This window comes from Bombus bifarius, unplaced genomic scaffold (assembly GCF_011952205.1).
Source record: "Bombus bifarius isolate JDL3187 unplaced genomic scaffold, Bbif_JDL3187 scf7180000008203, whole genome shotgun sequence".
In the NCBI taxonomy this organism is placed as follows: domain Eukaryota; kingdom Metazoa; phylum Arthropoda; class Insecta; order Hymenoptera; family Apidae; genus Bombus; species Bombus bifarius.
In genome coordinates this window covers 523273-540049 of record NW_022884507.1, presented here as the reverse complement: position 1 = coordinate 540049, position 16777 = coordinate 523273, and positions in this window count along the sequence as shown.

Genomic DNA, 16777 nt, shown 5'->3' with positions numbered 1-16777 from the left:
GAGTACACAAGTAAAACTTTCACGTCATAAGTATTCCTGCTGGATGCATCAAGCGCACAAGTGTATCAGCCTTCACGGCGAGAGACACGGTCGCAATTAACAGCAGTCTAAAAAGAATAATTCGAGGCGATTTCTACGAAACGCGGCTAACCGCGTTACCGCTAGTGAATCAACTTTGAAGTAAAGGTACCGTTCGATAAACACTGCCGTCCTTGCTTGAGAAAGAGAAAAACAGAAGCCGTGTGTGTTACCTACGCGGAGATAATGCTGGCGAGGGAGATAAGAAAGAGGTAATTATTAAATAACGACGAGAGAGATAGATAGGTAGATATCGGGCTACATAAGGTAAAACAAGGTGGATGGACGGTTTTAGAGCGGCATCGAACGAGACCTTCCTGTTTCGCCGGGGTGCGAGGAAAGAAGGAGTTGATATGGCGCGAAGATCGTGCAGAAAGGGAAGTTATATACGGTACGCTTCGCTGTATCTTGGACCAACCATGGGACGATGATGACAGCAGGTCTGGCGGGTGGCAGGCCAATAAATCATGGCTTACAGTGTGGGAACCTCTGGCTATATGCTACTCTCTGCGTGTATGGGGTATGCCATCGGTAAAACCTTTACTCCCGTGAGTCGATCGCAGGGTGACCGTACGTCGTACGTGTATATAACTCTTTCTCTTTCTCTCTTTCTCTTTCTCTTTCTCTTTCTCTCTTTCTCTTTCTTTCCGCCTGAGCCCGTTCTCTTCGACTCCACACGCTTCATCGGTGCATGCTCGAGCCCGGCCGCCGCGCCGCGCCGCGCCGCGCCGTGCCACACCGCGTGTAGCGAACATCAAGAGACGAATATGCTGGTGCAGGCGTTGCATTTCGTGTAGGTGTACATCCTTATGAATACATCATATATTGTTACCAGAAGGAGCACCATGTATCTCGTGTAATCGGTAACGGTGCAGCGGTTCATCGAGATCAGCCTTTTTCGGTAATCGCTTCTTTCCCCATGCTCTCTCACAGTCTTGCCATTCAACTGTGTCAGCGATATTGTACTTACGCTCGATGGTCTACCGACCGCCCATAAACGGCCGATACATCGGCTAAAGAATATGACTGTCCGAAACGTTATATCGACATTGTCATGTTACATCGAGTTTGACACCGTTCGTCTTTCCTTTTGGTAAACATCGCCGTCGAACAGAGTGCAAGTATAAATTTACGCTCGGCCATTTTTATGATTCTCTCTTGTCCATTCGATTCTACCGCGTGGAAAATGGTCAAACTTTAGCATTCAGGGTTAATAGACTAACGATGTTTTTATATCGTTCGTTGCAATAGCTAAACACTATGAAACCTGGATGATTACAAAGGAACAATGACAGCAAGATCGTCGTATATGACAAGCAACACGCACGAATGCAACTTTTTTCATACAAGTTCCCGCGCTCTAATTTTGCGCGAAGAAGCTTGCGATCAATGCAGACGCGTGCATCGAGTTATTCGCGTAATGCGGAACCCCGTTCGTTACGTAACAGTGTAACGTAATTCGTAAAAAGGGACACGTATTTAAACAGGATCGGGTTCCGAATAGACTCGTACCGAAAAAGGAACGATAGGAAGGAAGGAATTGTTCGGCGAAGCAAAATGGTAAGAAGGGATAAAAACAGCTGTGATACGGCTTCCACTGGGTATCGCTTTTGGCTGAGTTGTCGTTTCGATCGCTCCTTTTAACGTTATACCCGCGTTTCTTTCTCTTTTTTTCTTTTGCGCCATCGAAAAATCCTTTGTAGATATTTGAGTAGCTGTTATCGTCCTAACCGCTCGCTGTATTGTATAACTTTGTTACAACATGCTCACAATAAGTCTCGAGTTGTGGTCGTTTCATCGTACACGTAAAAGTACTTTACATGTTGTACCGTTTATGAACCTATATGGAAAATGCAGCGAAACGAAAGAGGGCTACCTCAACGAAATCGCTCTTTTCCTGTCGATTTCAGCGCGAATCCTGAATATAGATCGTTAGCAGACTTTGTAAATATTATAATATTCGTACGATTCTTGTCCTTTCGTTTGTTTCATCTCTTTATCGTACTTGCGAATATGCTAATGTTACCTTGGTAAATAATACTCGTCATATTGTCAGTGTGTATCACGTGAATCCAACGAAAATGTAAAAATTATATTCCAGTTTTAGCGCGCGAATATACAAACTTCAACTTTGTTTTATCCGTAGATATTTATTTTAACGTCAGTTGAAAAACGCCTAAGAATATTATTGTTTAAACGTTCACCTTATATACAGACGGAGTTGTACAATGTGCAGAACAGAATAAAAAGTACCGTTAGTTGCTCGCGTGATTCCAGAAGATAAATTTGATTTTATTCAGATCTCGAGCAATTAATTTCACTGAAAATACACACAGAGACAACAAAGTTGCAGGGCTGTCGCCGGCGAGTGCTCGAGTAATTTCAATCTCGAGAACATACATAGTCTCCGTTAACTTTTTTCCACCACTTGTCTGTTTCCGGCTTAATTGCCTTCTTTTATTTTCCTTTTTACTCTTTTATTTTTTTCCTTTTTTTTTTCTTTTCTTTTCTTTCACCGGACTGGTTCAGGGCAACAAAATGGTGGATATTCCGTGATCGCCCATATATTGGGTCCAAAGTTTCGTTATCGAAACGGCCGGCCGCAATAAATAACGGCTTCGCTTTAAAGAAGTTGAAGTTGAAAGTCTTTTGGTGGTCATTTTGGCAGCCCGGGGATATGTGCGGACGTCGATGATCTATACCTGCAACATTGTGCTCCACGTCTTACATATGGAGGCAATGTGTTTTTGTAGGCCGATCAAAATCAAATCAGATTTCACGATCGCAAGTTAAGATCGATTGCTTCCGAATTCCCTGTAATTCGTACATTCGCTCCGATCGTCATACGACATTACTGTTCTTTATATATTTACTTCCGGCGTGGCACTTCAAGCAAGTAAGCGAAGTTTATCGCATGATTTATATCTCAAACGATTGTATCTTTTACCGAGAAACGAGTTTCCTCCGACCGTTATTGTGAATTAGTGAATTAGCAATTGCGTGTTTAAATGGCAATTCCTACGAAAAGATATACTGGTTAATTTTGTGATCACTTCGTTTTACTTTTCCTCTCTTTGACTTTCTTTTCTATTCTTTTCTTCTGCTTTCTTTCGTGGTAGAAAACCTCGTTATCAAGAAGAATTATCCTTCGTAATAAACGTGTATCGTTACCGATGTATATAAACATGCCTGATGAGTGTAATAAAGCGAAATGCTATCATTTTACATGTTATTCTTGGAGGTTGCGAGAATGTTTCGAAAGTCAATCTGTCCAGATATTTCGATCTTTCTTTATGGTAACTATTCGAAATAAAGTAATGTCTGTACGATCGCGAATCTCACCGTAATTGTATCTTGCAATTTCATCAAGGTACACAAGGATGATATTTTCCCGTTTATCAACGATACAGGGTTATCAAACATATTAGCGATTTATTGCTTATTAAATGTTATCTCTTAATTTAACTGTATTCTAACATATTTTATTTCTCGGTCTTATTTCATATACAGGGTGGTTGGTAAGGGGGTGATTCTACGCGAAAAAAGAAGTCGAAAATATAGAACAAAAAATTTTTTTTTTTAATCTTTTTTAATTTTTCCATCGAGACAACGATCTACAGTGAGATCCGTTATAACGAGACGCGATAAAGTGCACGCGTACCGAGCGAAAAATCAAAGTCGATTTTCTCGAAAACGAAGCCTCAAACGAAAAATGGTTATTCTATATTTTCGACTTCCTTTTTCGCGTAGAATCACCCCCTTTTCGCTTGTACCACCAGTTACCAACCACCCTGTATATATATGTCACAAAGGTTACAGCTTGGTGCAATCTTACGCGAGTTAGTTACGCGATGAAACCGTCGTAAATACCTTTTATTTTTCACCGATTTATCCACGGGACGATTTATTTTTGGTAAGATTTTGAAAAACTCGAGGCAGTTCTTATTTCTTACCATTGATGTTCACCCACGCTAACAGTAAGTTACTCGAAAACGATTTATCTTAACGCGCTCTTAAACAACTCTTTCTTTCCATTATACATGATATTACGCCGATTGATAATATGATAAATTATATTGCATCATACGTATAACATTAATTATGATTAGTAGCAATCTGTATCTACTGAAAACTTGTGTATTTCTTTTACTTTTCTTCTATCCTTTTCTATATTTGTCGAAATAAGTCAAGCAAAAAGTAAATATAAAGGGAGACATTTAACCAACGGATAAAAGAGATGCGTGCTGTCAGCTCTATTCCGAGGTATCCTAAATTTTGTTGCATGTCTTAAGTCTTGAGAGAGGGCAATTGGACGGTCGTAAAGGGCTGAGATAAGACCCGCGGACGATGTACGTACTTACGTAAGTATACATGTGTTGTCCACGTTACCTTCACTCTCTACCGGGCTCTCGCATAAATTTCAATCGAACTCATCCCTGTAGTCTTTTATTTTCTTTTCGCCGATTCGATGCTAAATAAAAACGCGAAAAAATACGTTCCCACGAGCGGTTAGACCGGACGTTATCCGTATGTCACGATCCCGGCTGCGTATCAAGTACACGAACCAAACTTCGCTTATTTTACTTTAAATTACGCTTTGCGTTTCGTATTATTGAAACCACGGTACAAAGCGACGCGTTAGACGTATCCTGCAGGTTATTTCGCACGTTGTTCTTTGTCGTCGGAGACGAAGGAGCTCGTTAAATCGTTGGGAATAGAGCGAAACGCGACCAAGTCCTTTCGTTTTTGTTTTAAAAAGTCAAAGGCTACCGCGGGTCAACAAAATTGTGAAACTCGAGCTCGTTGCTGGCAAGACGAACCTTAGGAACCGCCACTGTTCTTGCAAATGTTTCGCTATGAAATTTCTGTATTCAGCGAACGCGAATCTGTTCTCCTAATCGCACGTCGCATCGACCTCTCAAAGGGACAATGACGCGTTTTAATTGCACGATCTTTCTCGCTGATAAGAATTTTTGTACTTCAAGACGAGATAATGCGAATGTTACCAACGTATATTTTAAGGCGCGTTTCGTGGAATACGGATGTCAGATAAGCATCTTCGAAACATTCAAGAAACGTAAATTTTTACTCGAAACGCTTTCTATGTCAGCGTCGTTGAATGGGTTACGAATGGAATACGAACATAATGATTAATCGTATCGATAACAACGCGATTTCCTTTCTTTACATAAAATAAGAATTCATCAATATCGAAGACTGGATATAAGTATTAATATGCGCTATGATATTTGAAGCAATTTTCATTCGTTATATGTCGTGTCAGTGTTATTCTATTTAGGAAACGTTAAAACGAAGGAAAGTTGTACGCGAGGAAATTAAATGTGTTGCTCGTCTTGAGACGTTCCGTTGTATCGATATTTTTTGGGTCAGAGAGGGCAATAAAAATTCCTCGTTTCATAATGATTCGAATAAACGCGATGAAAGGTATACACGATCGCAAATATACATAGTTATCGATCAACGAATACATGTACATACGTGTACATGTATGATATAAACTAGTTGCAAGAGAGAACTATTGGCTAGCCACAACTTATTGGAACAAACGAGGAGTTTGGTAGAGGCGAAGTGGTATAAGCAGGTTTTATCTAAAAACGAGTCAAGTACAGGCAACGATATATATGGTATTATAACGATATAAAGGATTTCGATATAAATTTCCAAGTTTCTTTCTTAATTGCTTTCATCTTCTGTAGTAGAAATATAATTAGTCGACGATACGAAGATACGAATCATATTTATGCTCCCTTGCAGCTTAGTAGTGTTTAAATTTTAACCGAGTAACGCTTCGATTCACTGTAGCGCAATTAAAACGACTTCGAGTCGAGTAATTTAACTTGTATAAACATAAGTTTCAGGCAGCTTAAATTCAATTAGTTTGACTAATCCGAACGAGGCTTTAGATCCAACTAGCCATCATCGAGCCGCGAATGTCAGGTTCCGATGATCCACCTAAGTATCGAGTTTACATGTAACTTGCACGAATGCTGTTTTTCTTCTCTACAGCTGTTGTTCGCGCGACGAAGACCTACTCTGCGTTCGCTGTCCACCGCTTCGCGATAGTGACCCTGGCCGAAGGACCTGCCGACACCTTCCAAGTGTTACGCGGTCCAAGTGTTACCGTATAACAGTGCAAGAAAATCTCACCTTTCGTGTGCTCGGGTGTCACACTGGCAACCTGAGATCTTATTTGGAGCGTGTACAGGTATACGCGTATGTATTATAGCTGTATTCTTCCACGTTGCTCTGTAACGTGACCTATCAAATTCGTTGTTATTCGTTTCCCTCGATCAACGCCACGTTTCCGTCTGATCGTAATCTATTTCGCCCTTCTTCTCCTTCGATTTCCACTTCGCGATACCTCTAGTTGTTAAGTCTGCGCAACGGAAGTAACAGCAACGCCGGAAATAATAGTATTCACTCTAACGTAATAGATTTACTTCTCCTTTGATCGTCCAATCTCTTAATTGCATTAACTTTTCAAACTTATGTAAATATATCGAAAGTATGACCGCTTACTTTTATTCGTTGTTTTTTTTTTTTTTTCACCAACGGGTTTCCCTCTCGTGGTAATTTTGAATTAATACAGAGCGAGGCAGAAGTAGAAGAATGCCATACATTGCTGAAACAATCCACGGAAATTAGCTCGCATTCGTACAAATTATTTTGTAATTTTAAACTTTTCTTGAAAGTTCGCTTCAGCAGATTTCCGAGTAGAACCTATACATACATACATACATACATACACACATTCACGCGCGCACATACATACATACATACATACATATATATATATACATATACATATGCTTTTTTCTCTTTTTAATTAGCTGACATTTCATTAAAAGTTTTAATTTCCCCGTGCAATTTAACATACAATATGAAAGATAATCATATCTGGCTCACTTTCATGTCCTCGTGAAAGCTTTGGAAACACGTATCCAGCATTGTTTTAATATCCCTCTGGTTCATCAATTACCATATCCAATTAGTAAAATATGTACGTTGAAATAACATGTTAAAACAGATAATAAAGTTCAGTTTTACAACAAAAAATATTTTCTACTCAATCTCTCCGTTTATTATCTTGCGAAAATAAATTCATTATTAGACGTATCTTTCTCTGGAAATATTGAAAATATAATTATCCTGTAAACGATGAAACTTATTTAGTAAAATTAAAATTAAAATTATTCGGTATTACGAAACTACGTCAATAATCGTAAAATGCAACTGCGTGCAATATACTGCGTGAATATATTATATCGATATTACCGTCGTTAAATTACTGGTATCGATATTAATATTACAAGTATTACTAAAAAAAACTTTACCTTATGCACGTTAGCATTTATATAAAATGTATCCTTACTATGAATGGGATTCTTTAATCCATTAATTCCTTATCGAATGTTCCGCTTTTATACAGTGTTTGTACTTGCAGCGTATAAGTAAATGCAAATTCCTATAATTATAAGAGAACGTCGAATACGTCATCGTTGACGCGCTTCGTCAAAGATTGGCTCATAGCTTCGGGCGAGGATGATCGATCGATGCGGCAAGAAATCATACTAAATAAAATATTTCACGGCTGTTCGACCAAATACGCAACATAAACATCCCGCCTCGGTACATTTGTCGCGTATTGCGTCCCGGTATGTCCGTATTTATAGGCCCCTTGAAAATAGTTTGAGCGCAGTGTTGCAAAGACCGTAGAAATTCACGAGAATTCACGCGTGTAGGATGTAACATTGCTCGGTCGACTGTATTTCATCTTCCAAGTTTCTCCGCCAGTCTCATCCTCCGAACAATTTTAATTATATCCGCATTATCCGATTTAATACATCGGTTCATCGAGAGGCTAGAAAGCCTAGATAAGGACACGTTAGTCTATATGTACGTACATATCGAATCATTTTATTGCTAGACAGTAGATATTTATGCAAATTCACATGTTCGTGAAAATAAACGAAAGAATAAATCCTATACGCAGATTTGTCCCATTTATTAAATACTATATACTATAACGAGTACTGTGCTTGATTAATTGCTCTATTAATATTTACGAACTCTATTCGACATAGTTTAACATCTTTCCTTTACGGATCAATTTCTAACGTCAAAGATAAAATTAAAAAAACAACGTTCCACTTGGCTCTTTGCCTCTTCGTTCGTTCGTTCGTTCGTTAAATTAGATCAGTTTAGTTTCGAGAGATCAAGAGATACGGCATTCAAAATTACCGAGTATCTCTGTCAAAAAGCGTTTAACGCTAAACAAGAACATCGATATGACGGCCGTTTGGCCGTTTCCGGTAGCAAATAAATCGCCAGTATAAATAAATCATCCTCCTCCAGGTACGTTTATGTGTCCACCGTGCGAAATAATATGCCGATCCCGGCGTAACAACGAGGTGTCCGGTGATTAATTACGCGTGCCAATCCCGTAATCGTTAGAGCAAGGTGTTGAAACGACAATTACTGTCACAGCGATCTCCCAGTGTATAATACATACGGTAAAGAAGAAGATGTAAAACTAAAAGAAAGAGAGTAAGCGAGTCGCGAGAGGGACACTCCTCGAGCCCAAAAGTGCACGCGTTTCGCTCTCGGCATACAATGCATCTTCTTGGCCCGCGCCCCTCCCGGAATCCTGATCTTTCGGTTCAACCGACGTATTACTTATTTATTAGGACCGTGCCCGGGTGGTCCGCGACATGACGGAATCGATTACGCGAATTCGCGGAACTGGCCTTCCTGGCCCGAGTCCCTTCGGAATTATGCTTACACTCCTTCAGATTCGGCTCTCTTCTCTTCTCTACCTCCTCCTTTGAACTCGTTCGATCCTCCATCTTCTTCCGTCCGTCCCACCTTCGCCGTTCCTCGCTTCTTCTTACAGACCTCCCTTCAACCTTTTTCCAACTCACACACACAGGCGCGCGCTCGCTTACCGTATTCTCACGCATACCGACACACCCACCCTTGTTCTTCTTTTCTCTCCCTTACCCGATCCTGTCATGCATCCAGCAACTATCCCTTTCCCTCCGCTTGGTAGAACGCCCTCCCAGGACCCGGTCGACGTTAACGTTCGGCTTATTATGTAATCAGAATAACAATAATTGTTTCGGAACTTTCGACTACTCATCAATCCGGGTGACAGCCGATTGCCCGCAGCTACGTGTAGGCATCGCTCGTTTAGCAATCCGTGGATAAGGATCAGAGGGCGGCAGGTTTCGAAGAGCTTCGAATTATCTTCGATTTTGTGAACTTTATCGGTAGGACCGGCATGGAGGAGGAGCAGATATTGGGAATGGTTTTCTCGCGAGTTATGGCCTCCTCTCGTTCTTCCAGAGTACTAGAGGATGGACCGGATCCTAAGTGCCCGCGGACGAAGTTATTACGTTCATACGTAATCGTATGGACAAATTTTCGCCGCGACAATGTGATCTTTGCGGCAATGTTGGTGACTAGGTGGCAATAATACGGTGTTCGATCGTATAATATTCAGCGATAGCAATATATTATATATTTATATGTACCTTCGAACTGTTATTTGAAATTCGTTTGCAACACTTTAGATTATTGACGCGAACATTTTCAACAAGCGTTACCTGAAACGAGTACTTTTTCTTTTTTTTCTGTTAATCATATTACGAGTTAATAATTCCCTGTTAACTTGCAGTCTCGCGTAATGATACTGTTATGAAATGAAATTAAATTGAAACGCGTGCATCCACCAGTATGTACCTTATTATTACGTGGGTGTGTACCTTAGAGGAATATTTATTTCTTGCGTAAATATTCACAGCGTTGACATGCAACGCACGAGACACATATTGATACAAGTATTTTGGACATGTTTCGTCTTCTATAAACGATATGTGTATTAAAAGTATATTTTGAATTAATGATTGTCCGCCAAATTGCATATTTCTGCAATGATATAAATTCGAACGCAAAATATGTACGTTAGAAAAATTGTGAAATAACTTTATACGTATGTCAATTATAAATAAGAATAATTAAATACAATAGGATTGTTATAGCGTACAGAGCAATTTCCCACTCACCTATAAAAAAATACATTTATTCCATGGTTTTTGACAATCACAAAATTTCATTGTCCGAACAGTAAATTATCGATCTTAAATATCTATTTTTCTTGTCGGCTAACAATAGGTATGTATGCAACTTGAAAAGATCGCATCGTATTAAAAACCCTAAACTATCTGCTGAAATATCTCCGCCATTCTTCGAATAATATCATAAATGGCGAAGCGTATGTTAACGATATACATTGATATAAACAAAATCTACGAAAAGTCTCTAAACACTTTTCTGTCTGTGTACTTATTATGGTACGGAACGAAGAAATGCGATGTAACGTACGACGAAAAAGGTATGGATGGGGCTAGATGTTGATTGGGGATGAAAGAGGGTTAAGAAACAACACTATAAACGTTGCAATTGTATGTACATTTTTTATTAGGGGTTAATATAATAATTCTCGTAATCAGGGCGGGTGGATACGATTGGGTCGCGCGCGTGTTTTATGTGTGTGAGCGCGCGCACGCGCGTGTCTTGTGTGTGTGTGCGCGCGCGCGCGCGTGTGTTTTTTAGTCCGAAGAGCGAACGTGGGATTTAGGTAGCTAGCCTCGTCCTAGCCTCGTGTGCGCATTCACACCGTTAATTAGTCTGCAACGTTTTGCGTGTTTCGCAATTATTATTGCCTCTTTTTGTTTGTCGTTTGTTCGTTCTCGTTAATCTCTCTTGTAAATACTTTTCATCTAATAATTTAATTGCGTACGTAATAATTCGATTAATCAATAAATCCGTAATAAATCGGTATAAATGTTGAATCGTGTGCGTGAGTGAACTAGTGGTGCCGATCCTGTCGTAGGGTCGGCTAGGAAGTCTCGGTAGTAACCAGCGGTAAACGTATCACAAGTCATGTAGCAATCATTTATGCATTATCGGTACGAGTGTTCGAGAATCGAAGTTACTTCGCGCTTTCTCTCTCGTTCTCTCCCTCTCTTTCACTCCTTTCCGCGCATGCTCTCTTTCTCTCCGGAGATGTAAATTTTTGTTTGAAAACTATTCTCGGTATATATCAACGAACAACGAGTACCGGTGCTTCGCTGCTTCGTCGTCTTAACGTAGTGAAAAAAAGAAGTCTGAATCTACCGGCTGCGCAAGACAACAACAGCAAAAATAACGGCGAAAAATCTCTCTCTCTCTCTCTCTCTCTCTGTGTTTCTAGTTCTGTCTTTATCTTCGCGAACGACTTTAGCGCGAGTGTTGATCGATATTAATTAAATTGTACTCCACTGATCGCAGCCAAACGACTCTCTGAATTTATCTATATTAGAAGTTCGCGTCGTGTCATGCGTGAAATATAACGCGATCGCGTGTATACATATTTATATTATATATATACACACATACACATACACATACACACACACACACACATACGCATGCATGCGCGCATATTACGTTACGTTACGTATATATATCGTAGCTAACGTTCAGCACAAAAAATGTCTTGCATATCTTCGCGAGAAGGCCCGCGGCAATCTCCGATCGCGTTTACCCGATTCTGTCCTGTCGATATACATTGCCTATGTTATAGTAGCTACGAGTTCCGTGTTCGATTCGTCTGTCTCAACGATAACGTCGATTCTCAAACACTCGGAAATATTGTAGTTATAGCGTAGCGCAGTGCCGCGATGCTTACCGTTCCGCAGTTTCACCTATGTAAATAGGTGTATCGCAGGACACGCGTTCGCCACCACGGCCCCCTGCGCTTAGGTAATTGTTATTGTATATCAAACTTTATAAACTGTAATACAATGTAAACCTGTAAAAAATATACTGGGTGGCGGCGGCTCTGTATAATATAATAAGTAGTATTATAATCGTTATGGTACAATTGTAATTCGTATAAATATATCGTTATATTATATTTCTGTAATGTGCGCTTCCTATGTTGTTGTTTCTTTTTCTCGCGTTCCATGTTTTCGTCATGTAGCGTGCAAAACGGCAACGTACCGGCCGCCGATTGCGTTCTATTATTTCCTTCTGTTATATTTCGTATAAGCGCTTGGTTCGTTGTACGGTAAATGCAGCTCAGCACCATTGTAGGTATATCTAAACGTATCAGGGAACGTACATCACTTTATACGTATACATGGTCGTTCGGCGTCTGTACACATTCTTTGTCGCAAAGGAAACTATATACGCGTAAATATGTCTCCTTCTAGCTTGTTTACGGTAAAACGAATTATTCTTTCTTAAACACTGCGCGAAATCAAGGCATATAAATTATTTTATCACTCGCTTCGTATATTATGTATAATCTTGTGAAATATTTTACATATAAAAAATTAAATCGCTAATTGACGAGATAACCAATAACGACGAATATATACTCTGTTGGAATGAAATTCAGCGCAGTGTTTAAAGAATCGTCACTCAAAGTAGATGTACATTATGAGGCTGCAAAAACTCATGATCGCCGGAGGAATAATGTTTCGAATGATAGCGATAAAGATATATAATAATTATTCCTTCGATCAAGAGCATCGAAGGCGCAGCGGTTACCGTACCACGAATAAACAGCGTTAATTTGTTATCTTCTCATGCGCTCGGGGCGAGGCTAGGGCGATTTAGGAACTACGTGACAGCACAACCGATGCAAGTAACTATTTCATCTGTTTTCTGGATTTTGTCCTGTTGCTTTATACAGTGAATTCTCGGTGAAACTCGATATTGACGGTTTCTATGTCACGACCATTGGAACTCGGCCAAGAGTGACCGATGGAATGTTTCTTGCCCGTGTCGAGTGAAAAGCCGTCAAAACTTTGAAGAAATCGGAGGCAAAATTTCGATAAATTTTGACTTTTCGTTAGATCGATAATAACCAGCCGAAGTGATTTTATCCCGTTACAAAACACCTGTTTTACCTATGTAATACACGAACCATGCCGACGGTTGATAATACCACGACGGAGCAAATAATTACAAGCTACGAAGCGCCATCTCTTAACGATGAGGCGCACCCCCCCGAGACAGTTTGCACTCGATACACGGCACTTTCGAAACTTTCGCATACTCGCCACATAATAATATCGCACGACGACACAGAAACCGCGTGTTTTATGGATTCATTTTCTCTCTCTCTCTCTCTCTCTCTCTCTCTTTCTCTCTGTCTCTGTCTCTCTCTCTTCTCCCCTCAACATACGTTCATTCCGTTTCTTCTTTTAACTAATTTTGCGCATCCTCGCAAATTTATATCTCATTTCTTCTTTCTATCACTCGATTAAAGGTTGTATCCGAAGAACAATATTCCCATTGCACAATTATCGATAAATATATATAATATATATATTATACGTACGTATATATTATGCATAAATAATCGATTGCGCATTCTTTGATCCTATGTACAAGTGTGATCTCATGTAAATTAAAAATAATTCTTTTTTGGAGGCGTATCTCTTTCTTGCGCTTTCTCATCCTAGCTTTCTTACTATCATATTCACACTCTTCCTCCCTCTAACGCCCCAGTCTGTCTGTCCGTCTGTCTCTCTTTCTCTCTCTCTCTCTCTCTCTCTCTTTCTCTCTCTCTCTCAACATGTAAATACTTAATATCTTTCATTCTTGTTGCAGTTTGTCCTTTTCACTGTTTTATTTTTTCCTCTGCTCTTGTCAGATAAAACCGTACTATCTCATTCTCGTACTGTAGGAACTTAAGATGGTGACTTCGGTCTCGGAGTCCCAGAAAAATCAAAGGTATTTCGTCTGTCCTATTTGTGTCATTCGATATAATATAACTGTACCCATAGGAGTAATGTGATTATCAGTGTAACAGTGTATACGTTATAGCGGCGGTCGCAGCGGCGATGGTTTTAAAAATATTTATGTTTGAACGGTGACAATGACGGTCGTGGATAGTGCATATAATGGCAACGTGATAATGACACGATATCGAGTGAGAATGATCACGACAATTACGATGTAATGCCAGCGATGCACCGATAACAACGTAGAAATGACAATAATTTCTTCTACTTAAAGACTAACGAATAAGAAGATAACGCGTAATAACATCGTGCGAGAAATTAGCGCGATAAAGATTCGATAGTGGAACGAAACGACGCTTTGAACAGAAAATACGAGGAAGGACATTTTAAGGAATCCGTTTCGTTTCGTTACAAGCGTTTTCACGATCGGAAATCCTTTCCGGTAATGACCCGATACGACGATGTAGTTGGTACTATCTCAAGTCGTCGTTTCAAATTTAATACCCGCCGTATTGCACTATTTGTATTGCGACAGGAAGAAAAACAATAGAATTGATTGGAATCGACTAATGTAAACCGAAATGGGGGCTAAGATAATACGGGTCGTTAACGCAAGTTTGCGAAACGGGACGAAACAGATTCCTTAAGACATTTTTCTTCCGATGCGCGTCGTTTCGCTGATTTCTGTCAAAAAAGTGTTAGAAAAATCTGTCGGACAGTCGAAACAGACGTTTGCGACGTGACACGTGTTACATTTACGAGAAACGCGTTAGCGAGCTACTAAAATTAACAATACCGCAATAAAACTAATGATATGTAGCGATCGCGTCTTTTACGTGAAGATCGTTAAGCGGTGCGAGCAGATTGATTCATCCCGATCGATTCGAGTTATATAATGAGTAATATAGATAGTAAAGTTAATTTTAAAATCAATGATAATATGATAATATCATAGTAATATGATAATAATCAATGATAATAATGACGTAAAGTCAATGATAATAAAAAAAAAAATTATAATAATAATAATAATAGTGATAATGATAATAATAGTAACACAAAACAATAATAATAATAATAATAATAATAATAATAATAATAGTAATAATAAGGATAACGACGACGACGACGACGACGACGACGACGACGACGACGATGATAATGTACGTACTGTATCTTACGTATTGTAATAAATAACAAACACACAAATAATAATAATTATAATGGATATGGTAAAAAATTAATAATTACGTCGGTATATAAGTAAGAACGGCTGACGGTTTCTTGTGCCGCCCAGAATTCGAATACAACCTTTCGCCGTGTCCTATTCGCACGCGTAACCAAGATTGCTAACAACGAATCGATAATTACTATCGGTTTTAACCATTATCAACTGGTTTCGCGTGCCTTCGCGACAATTCGACTAACTTGTACTACGCGTAATAATATCCGTGCATTTCGCGGTAATAAAGTAACCAATCGATACGCGCCGCCTTTCTATCTATCCACCCTTTCCTTTTTCCCCCCTTTTTCGCCTCTCTACTTACACCCTATGCGACAATGCGACAATGTGACAATTTTTCTCGATACCGTTCACGCGAATACGCGTACGCGCGCGCACGTATGTGTGTGTGCGTGTGTGTCTGTATCTGAGAGTGAGCGAGTGAATGAGCGAGGGTGTGAGCGAACGCGCGCGTGTCTGAGTACGTGTGAATATGCGAGTACGTGTGCCCGAGTACATGTCCGTATATCCGTCTGTATGAACGCGTATGTCCCTCTTATGCAGCTTCCGAGTCTCTCTTTCTCTCTCTTTCGCGCGCGCAACCGTACTTCTCGTTGTCAGAGATGATCGTCTTTCGCGTATATCTTGCACGTTTTTCGCTTGTCCGATCGTTAAGTTCTCTTTTGCTCGAAATAAGTTATTCGCGAATTGTCCGTGGCCGATCTCGGGTTTGTGTGTACGGGGCTCGGGACACGCTGGAATATGTTTCGCGATCAGGAGCGGGTCGGAACTCGTTCGAATTCACCTGAAAGGCATACGAACAACGAAACAGCCGTAAGCTTTGCTCGAAGAGTATCCGACGACAACGTACAGGTTCGTGTGTTTACGATTTTTCCTCCGTTTAACTGTAAAATAATACTGAAGTGTGCACATGGTGCCTATCACATATGTCTACGTAGTCTCTCTTTCCACAGTCGCTCTAATAATCACGCGCACGATCAGCCGCACACATTTTTCTTCCGCTATTTTTTTTTTTTTCTTTTCTCTTCTTTCTTTCTTGTTGCTTTCTCTTTTAATCGTTATACGCACTTACAACTCGCGACCCAGAGAAGAGATTCTCTGTCTTCTCTGTTTCGCTGTTTCGCCTCGCTTTCGCACTCATTCCCTAGATTTCTCGCTAGCATTTCATTGGCTTACTCGCTCTTCTTCTCGTCAACAGAGTGGATAAAAAATTGTTAAAACCAGTTTCCACGTGGTCATACCGCTTCGTATGCCCTCCGCTTCTTACCCAATTTTTCACATGTCATTGATACAAGTAAAGTCATTGAAGATAATCTGTAATCAGCTTAACTTCTACGTGTAAAACATTCGAGTAACCTTAACGATATCCGTTGGTTCGTTGCTAGCATGAGAAACGACACCGATTAAACGCGTCTAAAAGTAAAAAATCGTAATACGAAATTTCAGGCAAATCATCGTTGATTCTTCGTAAGTGAAAAAGTAAAATATCTTGATTATAATTACTTCTGTAAAATACAATATACGAGGGGGGGGGGGGCTAAACTCACGGTATAACCCGTCGAAGCAGTTATAAACTCTTTCGAAACACCCTGTATATATATGTATATGTATATATATACATATATATGTGATATAT